General features: G+C 33.5%; 1 long non-coding RNA gene across 1 annotated transcript; it reads left to right on the plus strand.

Annotated features, from left to right (window-relative positions):
- Positions 1–6131: 6131 nt before the first annotated feature.
- On the plus strand, positions 6132–7525 carry LOC130015723 (uncharacterized). Its single transcript, XR_008791055.1, has 2 exons — positions 6132–6959; positions 7363–7525. It is a non-coding gene; the product is annotated as an uncharacterized LOC130015723 (long non-coding RNA).
- The last annotated feature ends 715 nt before the right edge of the window (positions 7526–8240 follow it).

The raw sequence follows: 8240 nt of genomic DNA on the forward strand, positions 1-8240 counted from the left end.
TTTCCCAAATTTTCGAGGTTTATGATTTGAAAGCTGGTCCACTCCGATTCTTTTGATTGTTCGGAGGTTTTTATGTTATTTAACTAGTTACTGTTTTCGAACTCTTAGACCGCAGTAGAACTAGTTTATTTATTACATCTGATATTACACTTTAGAATTGTCGATATATTCGATTATTTATATTTGGCATGATTACTCCGGATTACGATATTGTTATATATAAGGCATGTTGTTGAACATTTAAGATATTTAAGTTATTTATATTTGAACTGTATTATAAATTGCTAGACCTAGGTTGGAGTCTCGGTTTCCCCCGAGCAGTTTTCTGCAGGTTTAAATGTTTATTTGATTTCTGCGAGGCTTGCTACGGGTTTTGGTACAACCATACCCATACCCTAGCGCCGGTCACGATTCATGAAATTGGGTCGTGACAAAGTTGGTATCAGAGCTTTGGTTTCAAACCAAGGCCATTTTGCATGTTACGTGTTTACTGTTTTATGGAATGTTAAGTTGTTGTTGTGTCATAGGATCTACTGCGGAATTAGGATTCAAGTCCTGTCTTTTGAAACGTCATCATTTGTTTTCAAACTTTCCACCTTCACCTTTAGGAGTGTTGTTTGTCGGTCTTATGTGTTACGGATGCTTTACTTTGGAATGTTCATTACTTAATCATTGGGTGATTTGTTGGCTGTTGTGCCATATATGAGATATACTTTGGGTAATATTTTGTTGGCTGTTGTACCTTATATGGTGTTTACTTCGGGTGACGTTTTGGTTGGCTGTTGTGCCTTATATGGTGTTTACTATGGGTGATGTTTTATTGGCTATTGTGCCTTATATGATGTTTACCTTGGGTGATTATTTGTTTGTTTTCATGCTTGGATGATTACAAGCATATTTGATTGCTCTCTCCTTGTTGGTGAGTACACTTTGGCTTTAGCCGTATTTATTGGTTGCCATATAGGTTGACACATAAGAGAATATGTAAGGCGTTGGCCTTGTGTTGCTTTCAAAGGTTTTTTGTGTTAAATGTTTAAGCATGATTTGTGGATACGCGTTGTTTGGTCACGCATTGGTTTTACTGAGAAAATAATTTTGATTTGATTGGTGTTTTGACACGAGAATTGGAAGGTAAGTCTAGTTTTAATACTTTCAAAAAAAATGTGATTTTTGGTTATTTTCGAAATAAAATAAATTTCACGTATTTCAGAATCTTAGGTTGGCTTGGTATTGACCAAAGATTATTTTCTAAATAATAATATTTATGAGATGATTCACCATTTTGAGGATTTAATATTGTTGTTGTTATTTTTGTTACCATGATGTGGTATGTCCACGTTGAAGCGTCGTTGGTCATATGTTTGGTATTTTGTGGTTGGCTGAATTAGGTGTATACATAATGGTTGTGTGATTTACCTTTTTCACACTTTAGTTTTTGAATTGATGTTTAATACTTGGGTTAAGTGAGCTCCTATTTTTGAAAGAAAATTGAGATTTTATTTAAATGCTTCTTTCCGAATTTATAAATTCTTTGAATACGTTTTATAATTGGTTGTTGTGGGTTTGACTTGGGTCACCCCAAAGTGGGAGTTGAGCTTGGTAGTTGTAATGACTCGGCTAACTCGGTGATTTATTAAATTGAAATACTTTGGAAATTTTAATCAATTGTTTCATGTAAATAATTTTTTTTAAAGAAGTGATTTTTAAACTGTGGAGTTCGACTAGCACTTGAAAATTATTGCGAATTAATTTAGGTTTGAAAAGAGTTTAAAATGCTTTCCTTTTGATCGATGTCATACCAAATGTTGATTTTATTACAACGATTCTGAGTATGTTGTGGCATTTTTTGTTTTGAGGTTTGAAATATGACTAGATTATATGGGTTCTGTATGCCATGTCGGTCGTTATATAGTAATCAAATTGGATGTTTCATGCTCAATGCTTTTGCTGACATGTTAGTTGCCTTCAATGGTTATGATTTGTTATATGGAAAGATATTTGGATTAAATGCGGGATGAGGCATGCTTTGGTGATTTATGGTTAGGTGAAAATGATAACTTGTTGGTGTTGTTCGTGTTAGTATGTCTCGTATATTGGTTAAGTTTTGCTATGTTAGTTGTTTTATCTTGTTTGTCTCGTTGTGCGGATAGCACATGAGGTCGTCGCTAATAGGCGTTGCTTTGGCTTATCATTGATGATTGGTATTGATATTTAAGTCGAACTTTTGTTTAGCCCTTATGTTTTATTTTATTATTTTGTTTATGGGTCGAGATCTTTGGGTTTTGATATGGAAGATGAGGAAAGTATTTATTTGGAACGGTTGGTGGTTCCTGATTATCCTAGATAAGGATATTGGAAATTCTGACCCGAGGAGATATATCGGTGTATTATCACACTGGTGCTTATATTATGTTGGACGGCGCGATGCCGAAACTGAAAGTAAGTTTCGTAGATAATTATGGTATGTGTCGTTTTTATTGAAGTATAATTTCAGTTTGGTTGAGGTTAATTTGGAAATTATTTTCGCATAAGGAAATTTAGTGGTGTAGTCATTTTGATATGTTATGTTAGTATCATATGATTTGGTGGTTACAAGTATGTAATTTGGGAAATATTTTGAGGTTATCGAGTGCACATCTCACAGAGTGTAATGTCTAGCAAATGTTTATTGAGAAATTGATTTCAAATGTTTATTTATTTGAAATGTTTTTATCCCGTAATTGTGCCCAGACATACTATGAACATGCATTTTTGTATGTCACGAATAGGAAATTGCATTGAGCACTGAGTATGTTCACTAAATAAAAAGAAAATTAATAATTGATACATGCATAATAGTACATGCATCACGTGCATAGAAATGATAAGAGTTGGATACAACTCTTTGGGGATGAGAGATGTCATCACCCTGGCGCACAATTACGTAAAATGGATTTTATCAATAAAGTGTTTTGAGGAAAATATTTTGAAACAAACTCGCGAGTCACTTTGGGATAAATGTATTTTAAATGATTTTGAAACTGTTACCGAAATGTAGCTAGACAAATACTCTGTGATGATGGTGCTGAATTGATGATTACGTTATGATTGATTGGTTTGTAGTATCATAATTTTGTATTTCGTAGGAAGTAGTATTGGATATAAGGTTGCACTCTAGTTATTGTTGTAATATGTATGATAGGATTTTGAGGTCAGATTAGAAGGCTTACGTGCTAACTTCCGAGTTGTGATTTGAGAGTTGTTGGATTAGGGGATTTGGTTATGCTCCACGTGTGTGTATATATTGTCATTTTAAAAGAAGTTTTGTTTTTACATGTTCCATTTTGTTTAAACATTTTGATATACTTAAATAGAATATTGTGCGAGCGAGGATATTTTCAATATAAATTTATTTTCCCATTTTGACAAAGGATAAAATTTTATCAAGTTTTAATTAAAGAGAATAAAAATTTTGTTAGTTGAACAGTTTTATAGATTTGAAAACTTATTTGAAAGTAACGTGTAACTGTAAATTCAAATACGAATGTTTTAAAATTTAAATGTGTTCTCAAAACTGGAGTTTTCCCAATAGTAAAAGTATTTTGGTTTTAAATATAAAAGGAGTTATAAGATATTAATGTCTTTTAAAGAGAAGAGGGAAGTTGTAATGTTTTGTAATTTGAATTATTTCGCTATAAGTTTGGTTTTGAGCATAACCAATGACCCGATTACTGGTGAATGTGATTTAGGTGATCTCTTGTTGGCAAATTTATATTTATATTTGGTGAAACAATTTTGAGAATTTCAGTTTGGTTCGGATTTATGAGTTAGTTGATTTGTGAATTCTGGTGAGTAGGTTTCGACAGTAAAGGTTGGTTGATCAATACTGTTGATTGTAAATTTTTTCTATTGAAAGTGGGATATCGTTTCATTTGGTTGTTGAACCTTTTGTGTGCAGAATAAAATTTAGTTTGTACAAAATTGGTATGTATGTTGGTATTTAATTACCTTAGGTAACTTCAGGATGTATGCTTGCTTATGGTATGAGTGGAAGAATTTTTCTAAATGAGTTGGTTTGTATGTAGTTTGAAGATTTTGTTATCATTAGTTAAAGTGATATACTCCTTGGAATGTCAGTATGTAGTACGTGTTTATGGATTCGTTAAGGTTAATGGTTTTGTCGAGTTTAGTCCTTGTCGTGTGTACAGCTTGATTCTCATGATGTTTTAATGTTTGCTGGTATATTTTGGCGAGAACCTTATCTAATTAGTTTTGGACTAGATCGCTTGTTTGATATAACGAGTTTAATTATATGCTTTGATATGGGATAATAGGTGTAGGCATGTTAAGTAGGTGGCGAGAGTTGCTTGATGTTATTAATGAGGATTTCAAGATTTCCATTTTCAAGTGTTAGATTTTAGTATTGTAAGAATTACAATTTGAGTTTCGAGCTTGTCCTTGCACATTGTTAAGGTTGTTATGATAGCTGTTAAAACTCAAGCGAGTTTTGGTAACCTCCCTTGTGAGCATGTTTAATTTTTATAGTTAAATAATCTTGGAGGTTTATATTTTGTTTAATCAAGTAATAGTTTGGAGCACCGAACTGCCAAATTTATAATTTTGCGCACATGTGCGTTGTGTCGATTTGAGTTTGTTGATTTATGTAAGTGGTGTTTTGAGTTATCTTTTGAGGTACAACTTGTTAAGTTGTGTTTATGCAAGTGCATAAGTTGATGAGTAAAGGTATTGCTATGGTCCAGTTGGGTTGATCACTCATTTAAGAAATCTACTTGGGAGACAGAACTCGTTTTGTTGAATTGTTACTTTTTGCCTTCATTGGATACTTAGGGTATCTTGTTTATGCATTTTCACGTTGGTGATGTGCGTTTTTTTTATATTGTTCGGCTTTTAAGTAATATTATGTTATGTTTTACGTGGGTTGTTTTTATGTTTTAAATTCGAGGACGAATTTTATATAAGTTGGGGAGAATGTAATACCCCGTGTTTTTCCGGCTTGTTCCGATGATTTTTTCGATGTGTTTCGGGTTGATCCTTGGTGGTTTGGTTCCTTGAAACCATGATTCGGTTTTCATAACCTTCGGTGTGTTGTTTTGATTAGGTTTTGAGTCTTATCGAATAAGTGTTTATGTGTTTTCCTGATATGACATGCTTTAGTAAAATGTCCATATCTCCCAATTGCACCGTCGGATCGGGCCGCCGTTCGGATATGATGTTCCTGAGAGAATTTACTAAAATCTGGTTGGTCGGATCGTGTTTTTATGGAGTTCGCGGGCGCGAACTATAGTTAGCGGTCGCTAACTAATGCTGTTGAAGTTAGCGGTCGCTAACTAATGCTGTTGAAGTTAGCGGGTGCGAACTATACTTAGCGGGCGTGAACTTGCACTGTTCAGTTCGCTGTTTTTCTATTTAAAGACCTCTTATTCGACCTAAACTCTTTTCCTTCGACTTTTAAAACCCTAAAACGGCTGGAGTCATATTCTAACTCATTCCTATCAACATTCCTCTCAATTTTAATCCTTGGTAAGTGTTTGTAATCTTTCCTTTGTGGTTTTATCTCTAGTTCTTCAATTCTAGCAATTCTAAATCCTATATCCCTATATGTGTGTGGTTGTAGGCTGATTTGGGTTGATTGATTTCTGGGTTTTATTGTTATTAGTCTAATCAAGAGGTATGTGGTTCTAATCCCTTCTTATATGGTGTAGAGATTGCTAAATTGTTGTATGAATCTATACTTGAGTGTTTTGGCTTTATATTTTCTGTTTTGCTTTGATTTGAAATTTTGGAAAAAGTCTATGTGTATTGGTTGTGACTTATTGATGTTGGCTATACATTGGATGATTGGAATACTTGTTTGATTGAAGGGTTATATGGAGTTGTTGTCGTTCTTGATTTATAATTCTGTTTTAAGCCTTTATTAAAAATCTGGAAATTTCAAAGTAAATGAATCATGGGTGGTTAGATGTTTAACAATACATTGGGTGATTGGAGGAATCGTTTAAATGAAATAATGTATCACTTGGGTTAAGTTGCGGAATTGAATTCTGTTTTGAACTTTAAACTAAAAGCTGAAAATGTTATTTTGAAGGTTAAAAGATTGTTAATGGGAAATTCTTACTTTGGGTGATTGGATATAATTGACTAAGGCTAGATTATATGTTAAAGGTGGTTTTAATTGGAATAAAACGTTGTTTTAACAATATTTACATATGACTGGAAATCGTTTGAGTATATAAAGGATGTTTGTTTACCTTGGGTTATTTGGATAACAAATTGTTGTGATGGCATTTAAGGTAGAATTATTTTACAATGGTTTTAAAGGCTATCTAAGTGTACAGTTCAGATCTGAGTTTATTATTTCAATGTGTTTTGGAGTCATGTTTATTTACACTTAATGTGTTTTAATTGAGAAATATGAACTCCGGGTGGAATTGTCAAGTGTTGACAGTCTATTGGTTATTGTTGCTATTTGTGGTATTGGTTTGAATTTTGGTTAAGCTTATAGTGAGTTCCTTGTTTTCAAATACATTGGTTTCATTTTAAAGGATTTAACTTTGGATTTTACTCTGGTTGGGTCGGGTTAGACTTGTGTCGCCCGACATGTTGTGTTAAGCATATAGTTGATATATGGCTAACACACTACTCTGAGATATGTTGGATTTCGAAAAGGTGTTGTTGAATTATATTACTCTGGATTGTTTTTTTGAAAACGAGAACTCACCTAAACTTAACTAGTTATTGTATTGGTTGGATATGTATGTACTTTGGCTTTGGGATTACTGTGTTTCGAATCTTGATCTTTGGTTGTGTTAAGATGCTAGTCCTATATGGTGTCTAGTAATCTTAGAGTTAGGGGTTGTTCAGATTTTAACATATACATTGTTTTAGACCCGTCGACTGCTCGTGCTTCGGAGTCTACGCAGGGTTAGATGTTTGCCAAGATTTACGTGGATAAGCAAGCAGTGAGTTTGTAGTGCTATTTACCGCTTTATTAAGTACCGCAATTTATTTTTAATATTATAAATGCTTTTGAACTGTTTTGAGCAATTATGGATCTGGATTGAAACGAGCTACTCGATAGGTTTGTATCGAGACTGTGTGCACCGGTAAGTACTCTGGGAAACGGCAGACTAAAGTCTTGCTTACGCTGGTATATATATATGACGAGGATTTGTTCCCGTCCACTCTGGGTTTATCGGTATGCTATGTCATACTTACGCTGAGATCATTTCAATACTGTTTTCCATAATCATACTATATTAGTATAAACTGTTTTGATTTAAGGGTTTTAAACTTAATAAATGTAAATAGTATTGCGAACTCATCTCAGTATATCTGACCCCGTTGTTTTCCCAAATTTTCGAGCTTTATGATTTGAAAGCTGGTCCACTCCGATTCTTTTGATTCTTCGGAGGTTTTTATGTTATTTAACTAGTTACTGTTTTCGAACTCTTAGACCGCAGTAGAACTAGTTTATTTATTACATCTGATATTACACTTTGGAATTGTCGATATATTCGATTATTTATATTTGGCATGATTACTCCGGATTACGATATTGTTATATATAAGGCATGCTGTTGAACATTTAAGATATTTAAGTTATTTATATTTGAACTGTATTATAAATTGCTAGACCTAGGTTGGAGTCTCGGTTTCCCCCGAGCAGTTTTCTGCAGGTTTAAATGTTTATTTGATTTCTGCGAGGCTTGCTACGGGTTTTGGTATAACCATACCCATACCCTAACGCCGGTCACAATTCATGAAATTGGGTCGTGACACAAACGCTACGAAAAAAATCCAAACATTTCACCTTTTTAGCAATTTAAGCCAAACGTTTACAAATGTTACGAAACAAATCCAAACGTTTCCCCTTTTTATCGATTCAAGCCAAACGTTTACAAACTTTACGAAATAAATCCAAATGTTTCGCCTTTTTAGAGATTCAAGCCAAACGTTTACAAACGTTACGAAAAAAATCCAAACGTTTCCCCTTTTTAGCGATTTAAGCCAAATGTTTACAAGCGATACGAAATAAATATAAGCGTTTCGCCTTTTTTAGTGATTTAAGCCAAACGTTTACAAACGTTACCAAACAAAACCAAGCGTTTCACCTTTTTAGCAATTTAAGCCAATTGTTTACAAACGTAACGAAACAAATCAAGCATTTCACCTTATTAGCAATTTAAGCCAAACGTTTACCAACGTTACAAAACAAATCCAAACGTTTCACCTTTTTAGTG

The sequence above is a fragment of the Mercurialis annua genome, linkage group LG6 (assembly GCF_937616625.2).
Source record: "Mercurialis annua linkage group LG6, ddMerAnnu1.2, whole genome shotgun sequence".
NCBI lineage: Eukaryota > Viridiplantae > Streptophyta > Magnoliopsida > Malpighiales > Euphorbiaceae > Mercurialis > Mercurialis annua.